A 14,751-nucleotide genomic window follows, 5' to 3' on the forward strand; every position below is an offset into this window, starting at 1 on the left:
CAAACAAAGAAATATCAATAACACTCATATGTGGCTCAATTCTCACCAAGAAAAGACTATGAATGGGTGTTGGTGTGTCAAGTGGCACATTATCGAGTTTTCAAATTTCAGCACTTTTCGCTTGGATCTACAAAAATTTTAAAATTCTCAAAAATTTCCCCCCATCCCCACACTTGGGATACATTGTCCCAATGTATGGTTTTGAGGGAAAGATCGCTTTAACCAAAAACATCAACAATTGCTTATACTCTCAAACCACAAATTTCTTTTTGGTATTTTTCATTTTATATTTTTATATTATTTTTTTATTATATTCTTAAAAATATCAACACCACCAACTAGCACAACCCAACGCAAAACATCATACTAATACACCCCCAAACCTCCCAACCATAAACAAAAGCAAACAACTAACTAACTATATTTCAAAGCTAAAGAACACAATAAGACTAAGGAAAGAGTACATTGACCTGATGAAGTTTGCCACAACAGATGTTGTAGATAATCCGACTTCCTATCACCACTTTTACCCAAATATCCGTACATCTTCCCCACACTTGAATGTCGCCATGGCCCTGAAACATAGAAAGATAAAAACAGCAAGATCAATATAAAACCCCGGGTTGCCTCCCGAGCAGCGCTAAGTTTCGAGTCTTCAGCCAGACCGTGCCACCCCCATTTATGGTGGCTCAAAGAATCGGTTACTGCCACTTCCATCACTACATTGTGCCATTGAGCAAAATGCATCCGTCTCGTTTCGACTCGGTGGGTAATCAAATACACTTTTGCTTATACCCATATGTTTTTCTTCACGGTCCGGTGGGTACTTTTTTCTCATTCTTTGAAACACATTTTTCATGCAATCACTAGAATCACCACCCTTCCCCTCAATGGACTCATAACTAATCACTCTAGTTTTAACATCAAAGGACAACTTACGCTTCTTTTCGGTCATGGTAATAATCCCGTCTCTAAAATTAATTTGAGCATTTGCTGCGTATAGAAACGGTCTACCTAAGATTACCCTTTGTTGTGATGCCAATTTGGTAGAGGCATAATCTAGGACCAGAAAATCCACCGGGTATTCGAATTCTCCCAACCGAATCATAACATTCTTAACTATTCCTCGTGGACGCCTCCAACTTTCATCCGCCAAACTCACCATGGTGTCTGCATCTTGAAGCGGACCAAAATCATACATATCATATAAGTCACCTGGTAACACACTCATGCTCGCCCCATAATCCAATAATGCATGAGGAATTTTTAGTTTTCCCACATGGATAGGCACGATTGGTGCTCCATGTTCTTTATTATTCTCACCATCGGCATCCTTCTCTATACCTGTATTTATTTGACACGAAGAGGTTAGACATTTTTCATTAAATTCGGTACTAGGAACGGTGCTTACCACATTGATATTAACGCCTTTTATGTTCTTGGGATTTGTCACCGTATCACTTGGTAGCTGGCCTTTTGCTTTCTTCAAAATCGCCACTTCACTCGCAAGTTGACCCATTTGAGTAGTCAAAGTTTGAATAGCTTTATCACGGGCCTCGTCCTTTTACATCTGAACCTCATCACGTTGATTCATTCGTTGCATTTCGACTTGCATCGCCTTCAACATTTCCATTACTTTGTTTCCACCCGAAGAGCTTTGACCCGTTTGATATTGCCTTTGAAATCCTTGGTTTCCTTGGAAATTCGGGTTAACTTGATTTGAAGGGTTCCCATAATGAAAGTTTGGGTGGTTTCTCAAACCGGGGTGGTAAGTATTAGAAATCATATTGTAGTTTCTACCACCCCCTCCTTGACCTTGTACCGCATTAACTTCTTCATATTGCCCTTCACCTCCTTGGCAATTCTCAGTCGCATGACCTATTTCATTACAAATAGCACAAACATCATAAATTTGATTAGAGGTTTGAACATTACCATCGTCAACCGCATGCAATTGTGTTCGGGTAATGGCCGGTCGTGCTCTCCTTGATGCTTGAGTTTTTCTCTTTGATGTAATGGCCATTTGCTCCAAGAACTCCCAATCGTCATGCTCATAGTTTATGCCAAAAGTCCTGTAACGTTTCGTATTTTGTACTTTCTATTTTTAGCAAGTTGTATTAAACCTTCTAATTTCGGTCAGTGTACTCTCATTTTACCCTATTTTGTATTTCGAGACTTGGATCATAATGAAAAATGCATTGTTTTGATCATATGTTTGTTTTAATACTATGTTAGGATATTACACTTGAAAACACGTTAAACTATGTCAAACATGTAAAAACAGTGGAAAGATATCCTAATCTTGACTCTCGAAACAAGAATTATCAAGAGATTACCCTAAACCGGACAAAAATCGGGAATTCGTACGAAATTTGGGTTAAATCAAATAATTATAATAATTATCAACATTAAATAAATAATTTAATAATTCAATTAATTAAATAAATAAATTATTTTATTTATTTATCATATTTTGTGAAATAAATAAATAAAAAAAAATAAAAAAAAGAATTTTTATTAGATTAAACTAACTAAGTTAGTTAACCCTTTACAACTTCAAAGATAACCTAGTTAAAGATTAACCTGGTTAGTTTTATAAAGGAACCAACTAACTGAGTTAGAAAACTCAGTTAGTTCAGTTAAGTAATAAAAAGAAGCAAAAGGGGGGTTTCTTGTATAAACCCGCCCTTAACTGGATTCGAACTCGCCACCTTACTCACAACAAGCGCACACTTAACCGGCCGGCTGGGAATGCCACATCCGGCTATTCTTGGAAACTAATTCTATTTATGAACGAGTTACAGTTGTTTCTTTTTTTAACCTTTCCCGCCCAAATCAGCGACACAGCGCTGTCAACTTATCATTCTTCTTCGTGATTACAGCAATCTCCGGCCATTTCCTTTTTCTATTTGATTGATTGCCATTCAGTTCCTAAATCAAACCCGGTTACCTTATTAAACCTCCCGATTCCATATTTAGTCGACATCTCCACCCCTATATAAACCGAACATCCCCCTCACTTCGAAACCCGCACACTCCTCTCAGCGATTCACCGGAACCTGAAACTCGCCGGACGACCTGAAGTTAGAGGTCCCAACGGAAACCTGTACCTCGCCGGAGACACATCGCCGGAGAAGACGCAAGTCCGGTAAAATTCCTTTTTTCTTTCCCGTCGTTCTTTCTTTCTTTTTTTTCTTTATTTTGTTTTTTTTAAATCAACTATATTGCTGACATTGTTAGTATTATTATTATATTTATTACTATTATTTCTTTTATTATTCGAATACTATACTTAAACCAGTAATGTTATTACTGAAATTATATTAGATAAAAATTCAGTATTTAAGAAGTAATAAATCAGATTTATTGTCACTATTATCATAAACACTATTACTAAGTATAACTTCAGAAATTTTTAGCAATATTATTATATAAAAAAAATCAGATATATTAATTTTATTCAGAAATATTATAATCAGAATTTATATTTATATCAGAATTTATTATTATAATTATTATTATGATATTTTTAATGTACATATATATAAATCAAAACTTATTTACTAATAATATGCATTACTAGAAAATGTCATTTTGTTAATAAATAATCCAATGAGAATTATTATTTTCTCTAATTTATATTACTATTCTTAATAATGTTTATTATTGCCATTTACCTTTGTTACAACGAAAGGAAAATTATTTAACAAAATTATATACTATTATTAGTTTCCAACAAATTCCCTCTATCACATTAACCATGTTACCAATTTAACGAATTCCCAATCAAATAGGGTAACTCTCTTGCAAATCTCTTGGATTAAACTCCTCTCCTTACCAAGAAACACGCAACGCATTCTAAGGTGAGTATACTCGATCCCATTTTCGTTTTAAACACTTTGGGTGCAACATGTATTCCATATTCAAATTACACCATACTTGAAACTTGTTACATTCACACTCTATCCACATTTAAACACGAAACATTTTACTGCTTGTTAATCTCATATGCTATGCAAGTTGATCGTATAAAACAAGTTGATCGTATTGAACAAGTTGATCGTATTGAACAAGTTGATCGTATAACACAAGTTGATCGTATAACACAAGTTGATCGTATAACACAAGTTGATCGTATAACACAAGTTGATCGTATAACACAAGTTGATCGTATAACACAAGTTGATCGTATAACACAAGTTGATCGTATTGAACAAGTTGAACGTGTTAACCTCCCGCTAGTCTATTGGGAAAGGCAAAGTGGATCATGTTATTCGTGTTGGATATGAGTATTTAAACATTTTATTCTACTATGCTAGGTATCAAACTTGTATACTCGCCAACATTTTTTTGTTGATGTTATTTTAATACATGTTGCAGGTTGATAGATGAAGGATTCAAGAATCAAGTTAGGGTGGATTAGAAACACACCTAGAAATAAACTATGTTGGAATCTTGTTGGTTTATTTGAACAATGTATGACATTTTAGCATTTATGAAATTGAATTTAAATTATATTGTCACATTTAGTGTTATGTTGTTTTGAGCAATTTGTTCGTCTCATCCCGATGTTTCCGCCATCGGTTGGGGTGTGACAGATTGGTATCAGAGCCATAACTATAGGGAATTAGGTAGGATTGCCTTACTTTTGCCTGGTCTATAGTAGGAGTACTCTGATACCAGATTGGTATTAGAGCCATAACTATAGGGAATTAGGAATGTCTTGCCTAGTCTATAGTTTAGGAGCTTTCTCACTATGTGTTGCTTAAAACAACCTCCTTTCTACCTCACTTGTTTCTCTATATTCTTTTGGACTTCTAATATACATGCCTTTCCTAAGGCTAACACAATATACACTTGGAAGGCACTCTTACAACACAATCGAAAGGACTTATCAAGATAGGGGTGATTCCCACACTTGGTAATGATTTTCACTCGGCTATACTTTGATTTTTGCACGAAATCTACCCTCAAGTTAGGAGTGATATCCAAACCTTGATGGGAGTTTTCCATTTCATATTCCAGTGGACCCTTATCTTAGGATAAGTACCAACCACGTTAGGGTACGAGGTTATCAAGTTAGAGGTGATACTCGCATCTTATTAACTAGTCCCACTCCTTGATTTTCGCTCTCGCCAAAGTCTCGATTTCCCAATCGATTAAGGACGTGTAGTAATTGGAAGGGTTAGGTACCGGTAATCGGGACGTCCTGTCTAGGCTTGGCATTCGTATAAATCCATTAAGGACCCGTTGCCTACCTGGGGACCACCGATGAGAGTACTAATACCTATTAGGCCAAAGCACGCTTCCTTAATTCGAGAAGGTCTTCGATTCACTTTGGAAGTGTCATATGTTACGTTCCGTGACAATCCATGTTTTATGTTAAATCTCTTTTATGTTATCTCAATTTCTATGTGATTTTACATTGAGCGTTGTCTTCATTTCAATCTAGGAAGCCACAATTTACACTATTGTCGCAATCTAAAACAATTAATGATACTCCTTCGTGAACAAATTAAATTTATTATGTTTTTATCATACATGTTATTCTATGTGAAAATATCATGTCATCTTATTCATGTTATTCTATGTGAAAAACAATGTGAAACAATGTGCTACGTGTTGCATGCATTAAACAATTTTTCTCCAATAATCATTATGATCAAAGTCTCATCCTCATTCCATTTCGAATCCGTAGATGTCTCCATCTCGCCAATTTTCCCACTCGTCCAGAAAGTCAAGAGTCAGCTCTCAAAAGAAGATGATGGCATTTATGGCCAAGCAGTTCGCTCGTCTTATCCCCAAAGTTGTGACTGAGATCCAAGCTTCCAACACCCCAAACTCTTCCATTGACTCAAAAGTTACCCACCCTAAACCCATTGCCTTTAACTACAAACACTTCGCCTCTTGCCACCCAAAACCCTTCACTGGTAAAGAGGGTGTGACAGCTATGTTCGAATGGTTTGACAGCATAGAGGTCACATTTATCAATAGTGAATGTCCTGATGAGCTCAAGACACGTAGTGCTACTGGTGTCTTTCAAGCAAGAGCCCTAGAATGGTGGACGAATGAAAGGAACATTCGTTCAAACGAGTTGGCATATGCGTTATCATGGGAAGAGTTGAAGCAGCTCATGATGGAGGAATTTTGCCCTCCTCATGAACAACAGAAGCTTGAGGAAGAATTTTGGGTCCTCAAGCAAGTTGGAGACGATAACCTCGCGTACACCACCCGCTTCAAGCAGTTGAGCTTTGTTGTACCCCACCTAGTCCTCATCGTTGATCGTACGATCAAAAAGTATATCCACGGTTTACCCCTACCATGAGAGACACCATCGAGGCAGCCCAGCTCGACAACATCGAGGCTGTCTATCGACTCGCTGCCAGCTTGAACAACAATCGCATTCGCGACAAACAAGCTGCTGCAGCCGCCAACGCTAAGACAGCCAACCAAATCACCCAACAATCAAGTAGTGGCGAGGATAAGAAACGCAAGTTTCAACACTCTGGCTGCAACGCGATTGTACCTGCTACTAACCCAAACCCTGTTACACCAGAGGACACAAGAAAACCATACACTGGAATTCATCCCAAGTGTACCACCTGCAACTATCATCACCCTTTCGACGCAAACTGTCGTCGTTGCACTATATGCAACCGTTTTGGTCATCGCGCTACTTATTGTCAGCAAGCTCCCCAAAACCCTGAACCAGCAAACAATGTTAGAGCCTGTTACAAGTGTGGGGATACTACACACCTTCGCCCACACTGTCCCTTATGGAACCAAGAACGACAACCAGCCCCAAAAGCTCCAGCTCTCAATGCCAATCAAACTCAAGATGCCAACACCTAATGGTGAAATCGTCACGATCAGCGTCGTTTTTCAACATTCATGTTTCCTCGATCAACAACCGCATTGTTCTTTTTCTTTCAGTCTTTCCTCTAAGATTTCGAGGACGAAATCTCCTAAAGTAGTGGAGACTGTAACGTTTCGTATTTTTGTACTTTCTATTTTTAGCAAGTTGTATTAAACCTTCTAATTTCGGTCAGTGTACTCTCATTTTACCCTATTTTGTATTCCGAGACTTGGATCATAATGAAAAATGCATTGTTTTGATCATATGTTTGTTTTAATACTATGTTAGGATATTACACTTGAAAACACGTTAAACTATGTCAAACATGTAAAAACAGTAGAAAGATATCCTAATCTTGACTCTCGAAACAAGAATTATCAAGAGATTACCCTAAACCGGACAAAAATCGGGAATTCGTACGAAATTTGGGTTAAATCAAATAATTATAATAATTATCAACATTAAATAAATAATTTAATAATTCAATTAGTTAAATAAATAAATTATTTTATTTATTTATCATATTTTGTGAAATAAATAAATAAAAAAAATAAAAAAAAAGAATTTTTATTAGATTAAACTAACTAAGTTAGTTAACCCTTTACAACTTCAAAGATAACCTAGTTAAAGATTAACTTGGTTAGTTTTATAAAGGAACCAACTAACTGAGTTAGAAAACTCAGTTAGTTCAGTTAAGTAATAAAAAGAAGCAAAAAGGGGGGTTTCTTGTATAAACCCGCCCTTAACTGGATTCGAACTCGCCACCTTACTCACAACAAGCGCACACTTAACCGGCCGGCTGGGAATGCCACATCCGGCTATTCTTGGAAACTAATTCTATTTATGAACGAGTTACAGTTGTTTCTTTTTTTAACCTTTCCCGCCCAAAGCAGCGACACAGCGCTGTCAACTTACCATTCTTCTTCGTGATTACAGCAATCTCCGGCCATTTCCTTTTTCTATTTGATTGATTGCCATTCAGTTCCTAAATCAAACCCGGTTACCTTATTAAACCTCCCGATTCCATATTTAGTCGACATCTCCACCCCTATATAAACCGAACATCCCCCTCACTTCGAAACCCGCACACTCCTCTCAGCGATTCACCGGAACCTGAAACTCGCCGGACGACCTGAAGTTAGAGGTCCCAACGGAAACCTGTACCTCGCCGGAGACACATCGCCGGAGAAGACGCAAGTCCGGTAAAATTCCTTTTTTCTTTCCCGTCGTTCTTTCTTTCTTTTTTTTCTTTATTTTGTTTTTTTTAAATCAACTATATTGCTGACATTGTTAGTATTATTATTATATTTATTACTATTATTTCTTTTATTATTCGAATACTATACTTAAACCAGTAATGTTATTACTGAAATTATATTAGATAAAAATTCAGTATTTAAGAAGTAATAAATTAGATTTATTGTCACTATTATCATAAACACTATTACTAAGTATAACTTCAGAAATTTTTAGCAATATTATTATATAAAAAAAAATAAGATATATTAATTTTATTCAGAAATATTATAATCAGAATTTATATTTATATCAGAATTTATTATTATAATTATTATTATGATATTTTTAATGTACATATATATAAATCAAAACTTATTTACTAATAATATGCATTACTAGAAAATGTCATTTTGTTAATAAATAATCCCATGAGAATTATTATTTTCTCTAATATTACTATTCTTAATAATGTTTATTATTGCCATTTACCTTTGTTACAACGAAAGGAAAATTATTTAACAAAATTATATACTATTATTAGTTTCCAACAAATTCCCTCTATCACATTAACCATGTTACCAATTTAACGAATTCCCAATCAAATAGGGTAAATCTCTTGCAAATCTCTTGGATTAAACTCCTCTCCTTACCAAGAAACACGCAACGCATTCTAAGGTGAGTATACTCGATCCCATTTTCGTTTTAAACACTTTGGGTGCAACATGTATTCCATATTCAAATTACACCACACTTGAAACTTGTTACATTCACACTCTATCCACATTTAAACACGAAACATTTTACTGCTTGTTAATCTCATATGCTATGCAAGTTGATCGTATAAAACAAGTTGATCGTATTGAACAAGTTGATCGTATTGAACAAGTTGATCGTATAACACAAGTTGATCGTATAACACAAGTTGATCGTATAACACAAGTTGATCGTATAACACAAGTTGATCGTATAACACAAGTTGATCGTATAACACAAGTTGATCGTATAAAACAAGTTGATCGTATTGAACAAGTTGAATGTGTTAACCTCCCACTAGTCTATTAGGAAAGGCAAAGTGGATCATGTTATTCGTGTTGGATATGAGTATTTAAACATTTTATTCTACTATGCTAGGTATCAAACTTGTATACTCGCCAACATTTTTTTGTTGATGTTATTTTAATACATGTTGCAGGTTGATAGATGAAGGATTCAAGAATCAAGTTAGGGTGGATTAGAAACACACCTAGAAATAAACTATGTTGGAATCTTGTTGGTTTATTTGAACAATGTATGACATTTTAGCATTTATGAAATTGAATTTAAATTATATTGTCACATTTAGTGTTATGTTGTTTTGAGAATTTGTTCGTCTCATCCCGATGTTTCCGCCATCGGTTGGGGTGTGACAAGTCCCATGTGTGATGGACATTAGATCACGCGCATCTTCGGCACACAACCCCTCATGGAAAGCATTCATCAACTCCCAAAGTTCAATTCCATGATGCGGGCAATTCTTGATCATCATATTAAAGCGCTCAAAGGCTTCATGAAACATTTCGCCTTGTTGTTGTTGGAAACTCCTCAACCCCTTCCTAGCATCATTGGTCTTTTGGGCGGTGTAAAACTCATCTAGGAAAATTTGTTGCATTTCCTCCCAAGTATAAATAGATGCCGAAGGCAAAGTGTAGAACCACTTCTTTTCCTTATCCTCCAATGAAAACTGAAATAAGACCAACTTAACATCATCGGCCGAAAAACCTTGACTCCCAAGAGTATTGCAAATTGAGTCATAAGCTTCCAAATGGAAATAGGGTTCCTCCGTTGCTAGACCCTTATATTTCGGCAAACTTTTCAAAGAATTCGTTCTCACTTCAAAAGTTCTTCCTTGGTCGTTGTGAGGAATAACCACCAGTGAAGGATTATGAGTAATCACCTGCCTAAAATGGGCTTCAATACCCCTCGCATGTTCTCTAAGATGCCTTCTTGGCACACCAAACCGCCCCCTTGGACGAACAGGACCCATTGGTCTTGGTATATGCCCTTGTGGTGCCATTGGTTGTTGAAGTTGTTGTTGTGGCATCGGTGGTTGTTGAATTGGCCTTTGAAGTTGAGGTTGTACATTCTGTGGACGAACTTGTTGCAATGGTATAGGACGTTGCATTTGTGGCCCTTGTGGCCTTGGCCTAATGTGTTGTGGTATAAGTTGTTGTTGTTGTGGCATCCCACCAACACTTGGCATTACTTGAGATTGACCTTGCACATAACCAAACTCTCCTTGATCTCCATCACCCACATAAGCATACCCATCTTCATCATAACCCTCAAAATCCTCATATCCCTCATCATATCCATCTCCCCCTATACACGAAGATTGCCCAAACGGAAGAGTTGAGTATTGAAAACCCAACTGGTTTGATGGTCGAAACGATGAAGCATGGACAATGGTCGAGTTTGGTGCTACGGTATAGTTTGAATATGATTGACCTGCACCCGGAAAGAAATGGAACAATGGTGGAATGGTAGTAGAAGGGTTAAAAGTAATGGTTGGTTCTTCTAGAGTGGTAATGGGTTGTGTGGTGTTGGTTGGTGTAGCGTTTTGAATCAAGGTAGGTTCGGTGGTATTTGTTGGAATGGTGGTATTTGGTGAAGGTTGAGTGGATGTTGGTATAAATGGTGGAGCAGTTTCACCCGTAGTGGGTGGTGGTGGATCCCGATCCATGTATCTCAGTGGTGTAATCGGTGTAATTGGTGTTGTTGGTGAACCGCTAATTGTATTTTCCCTTAACAATATCCTGCTTGCTCGCAAAGTTCGTTCGATTTATGGATCAAATGCTAATGGTGAAAGCTTGTGAGAGCTTCTACTACGCATGCACCTATAAATACCTGCACACTAACACACCCCGTGTAAACCAGAAAAATAACAAACCTAAAAAGATAAAAAAATAACACACGTTGCGCACTACTCCCCGGCAACGGCGCCAAAATTTGACGTGATGTCGTGGTCACAATCAAATTTAATCCAATTACTACTAAGTAGATAGCGGTAAGTGGGTATCGAACACAAGGAGTTTGTGGAATATGTGTTATTTGAGAATTTATCTAGATTAACTAAATTAGACTAATTGCAAGAAAATAGAATTCAAGAGTTGATTTGATTGGATTGGTTTTAGAAATATAATTAACTAATTAAATTGCAAAAGACAAGTTTTGGTTGTAAACAAATTAGAGACAAATGATCATCTTCAGTTTCCGGTTTTGCTTTGACATTTATGCTAACATTCAACTAGAAAGAACTACATAGACATAGTTCATGTATGATCAATTGCAGTGATGAAAGGGAACTAAGTACTCAGATTCCTAGAACGTGAGGTTGTTACCCGATGATCAATCAACCCTTACCCAAGCCTAACTATACCCATGATATCTCGATTGCCAACGACACCAAGAATGTATGGTTTCTAATTAGTTTAACATAAGAATCAATACTTTACTAACAATCAATCATGCACCATAACAAACAATTCAAATAAGAAAGAGATTGTTATTCTAGAAATAGAGAATTAAAGCATAAAGTCTTACAAAACCTTCCACCAAAGACGAGCACAAAGTATTTAGCCACTCATGGCTTGAACAAACATCATGACAAAAGTTTTAATGTTCAACAAGATCACAAGCAACAAAAACTAGATAAAAGATAGATAAAAGGATAATGTTCTTCATGCCCCCAAGTGTCTAATATACTCCCATTTTCGTCCCCTAGCAAGTAGTAACCGAAACTAGCATGATTGGTCATAAAAACCCTCATCAAAAGTGATTTTAATGCATAAGTTACACTATGGGATCAGTCGGTGCCGTAACCTACGGCCCTCAGCCGTAGGTTACGGCGGTCAGCATATGTGAACAAGTCAACAACTCGTCGTAACCTACGCCAGGGTGCCGTAGGTTACGGCGGCCAGCATTTCTTTACGGCATGTGTCTCCTGCTTTACGGCAATGCACCCGGACCAAGTTTGGAGCCGCCGTAGGTTACGGCGGTCACTGAAGTTTTATTCCTTGTTTTTTCTTTGTAACATCCCCCATTCTCTATGCTTGTTCTACGACTTCCAACATCGTGTCCAAGCTTCATAAGAACAACTTCTTATGCCCTTTAGTGCCTGCAACATCAAACCTCTCGTAGTTACTAAGTTCAAGCAATAAACCAAATTAAGCATGGAATGTATATATATTTAGACATTTTAAAGATTGTCCTACGGACTACCCGTCAGCTCCCAGCCCCTCAAGGCCAGCAAACGGCTCAGGCACCCGCGGTCAACGCCAGAGTCTGCTTCGCATGTGGTGATCCCAACCACTTTGCGAACATGCGCCAAAACAGGGTTGTGAAACAAGAGGCCCAGCTGCAGCAACCTCAGCAACAACAGCAACAAGCCGCCCGCGCCAGAATGTTCAACATCAACGCGCGCCAAGCACAAGCTGACAACAATTTGGTTAATGGTACGTTTCTCGTAAACGGTATTTATGCTTCGTGTTTGTTTGATACTGGAGCCGATAACTGTTTTATGTCGTTTGAATTCGAGAAGCTCCTAAATCGTAAGCGCTCCCATCTATCCTCGACGTTCGATGTCGAAGTCGCCACCGGAAGAACCGTCGCCGTTAATTCTGTTCTTCGTGATTGTACTCTTGAACTCAACAATCACACCTTTCCGATTGACCTCATTCCGATGCAACTCGGAAGTTTTGACATCATAGTAGGCATGGACTTTCTTCGTGAAAACCATGCTGAAGTTGTGTGATTCGATAAGATGATTCGATTCGCGCTCGCTAACGGTGATATTTTATGTGTTTATGGTGAAACTCCGTCGAAAGGTCTCAAGCTCATGTCATGTGTCCAAGCTAGCAAGTATCTCTGCAAGGAATACAGAGCTTTCTTGGCTAATATTATAGTAGCGGAGGAGGTAAAGAAAGGAAAGACGGAAGTGAAAGATGTTCCCGTGGTTCGTGAATTTCCTAACGTGTTTCCTGACGAATTGCATGGCCTTCCGCCAAGTCGTGATATCGATTTTCGTATCGACCTCATTCCTGTAGCAAACCTATTGCTAGAGCTCCATATCGACTCGCTCCGTCCGAAATGCGTGAACTCTCGAGTCAGCTTTAGGAATTACTTGATAAAGGCTTCATTCGCCCGAGCACCTCTCCATGGGGCGCACCAGTCCTTTTCGTCAAAAAGAAGGACGGGTCATTCAGGATGTGCATCGACTATCAGGAATTGAATAAGTTGACAATCAAGAATCGCTATCCGCTACCTCGAATTGATGATTTGTTTGATCAGCTACAAGGTGCTACATGTTTCTCCAAAATCGATCTACGCTCAGGCTATCACCAACTACGCATCCAAGAGGAGGATATTCCCAAGACCTCTTTCCGCACTCGATACGGCCACTACGAGTTCGTTGTTATGCCATTCGGTTTAACTAACGCACCCGCGGTTTTCATGGATCTGATGAATCGGGTGTGTAAACCATTTCTTGACCGCTTCGTCATCGTGTTCATCGATGATATCCTGATCTATTCCAAATCGAAAGCCGAACACGCGCAACATCTACGTTTGGTTCTCGAGCTACTCCAAGGGAATCGACTCTATGCCAAGTTCTCCAAGTGTGAATTCTGGCTGGAGGAGGTTCAATTCCTCGGTCACATTGTCAATAGTCAAGGTATTCATGTCGATCCCGCGAAGATTGAAGCAGTTAAAAGTTGGGTTACACCGAAGAACCCGTCTGAAGTTCGTTCTTTTCTGGGACTAGCTGGCTATTATCGTCGATTTATCGAAGGATTCTCTAAAATCGCTGTGCCGCTTACCGCCCTCACCCATAAAGATAAGCCTTTTGTTTGGGGAACCGAACAAGAGTCTGCTTTCCAAACCCTCAAGCATATGCTTTGCAACGCTCCTGTCCTCACCTTGCCCGATGGAAACAACGACTTTATTGTCTATTGTGATGCCTCGAACCTCGGCCTTGGTTGTGTTCTTATGCAACGAGACAAGGTTATCGCTTACGCATCTCATCAGCTCAAAATCCACGAGAAGAATTATACAACCCATGACCTCGAGCTAGGCGCAGTTGTTTTTGCATTAAAGATTTGCCGACACTACCTTTATGGTACCAAGTGTACGATCTTCACCGATCATAGGAGCCTACAACATATCTTTGATCAGAAGGAACTTAATATGCGTCAACGCCGATGGGTAGAACTTCTCAACGATTACGACTGTGAGATTCGTTACCATCCAGGCAAAGCAAATGTCGTTGCCGACGCTCTAAGCCGACGAAGCTATCTGCACAGTATTCCCAACGTCCCAGCCCAGCATCATCTCGAAACCCTTATTCGCGACGCCCAGCATGCGTGTTTTACCGAACGCACTTTGAAGAAGGAAAGAATTCACCACGATGGAGCCCAGCTTATTAATAAGTCGAATGGGATATTCCATTATCTGGACCGAATTTGGATCCCTAAGCGGAACGATTTGCGACAGATTCTGATGGACGAAGCCCACAAATCCTGATATTCTATTCATCCCGGTGCCGATAAAATGTACCAGGACCTTCGCTATAAGTACTGGTGGCCGGGCATGAAAAGGGATATCGCCCTCTACGTTGCAAAATG

General features: G+C 38.5%; 1 non-coding gene across 1 annotated transcript; it reads left to right on the top strand.

Annotated features, from left to right (window-relative positions):
• Window positions 1-9,588: 9,588 nt before the first annotated feature.
• LOC118486993 lies at window positions 9,589-9,694 on the top strand. Its single transcript, XR_004880160.1, has one exon. It is a non-coding gene; the product is annotated as a small nucleolar RNA R71 (small nucleolar RNA).
• The last annotated feature ends 5,057 nt before the right edge of the window (window positions 9,695-14,751 follow it).

This window comes from Helianthus annuus, chromosome 14, assembly GCF_002127325.2.
Source record: "Helianthus annuus cultivar XRQ/B chromosome 14, HanXRQr2.0-SUNRISE, whole genome shotgun sequence".
NCBI classification, from domain to species: Eukaryota; Viridiplantae; Streptophyta; class Magnoliopsida; order Asterales; family Asteraceae; genus Helianthus; species Helianthus annuus.